Below are 315 nucleotides of genomic sequence, written 5' to 3' on the forward strand. Positions count from 1 at the left end.
GCTCCCACCCGCACCCGCTCAAGGCTTCTTCTTTTTCAGCTTCAGAGCTGGCAGCCAGTGAGGGGGAGAGGCGTCAGACCTGGGAGGTGTTGGCATGGCAGCAGCATAAGCACCCCAGAAACACCCCCAGGACCCAGACTGATCCCTGGGGCACGGCCGAAAGGGTCCCCCAGCCGATCATTGCTCTCAGGGGACACGGGCTGCGTCCCACACAGGGTTTTGGATGGAGCACTCCCCAATAACCCTTTACACCTCTGAGGTCCTCCCAAAACCCTTGCAACTCTGGAAAACTCCACCTTCTGTATGGCTTCAGTG

Source organism: Mesitornis unicolor, unplaced genomic scaffold, assembly GCF_000695765.1.
Source record: "Mesitornis unicolor isolate BGI_N332 unplaced genomic scaffold, ASM69576v1 scaffold2337, whole genome shotgun sequence".
In the NCBI taxonomy this organism is placed as follows: domain Eukaryota; kingdom Metazoa; phylum Chordata; class Aves; order Mesitornithiformes; family Mesitornithidae; genus Mesitornis; species Mesitornis unicolor.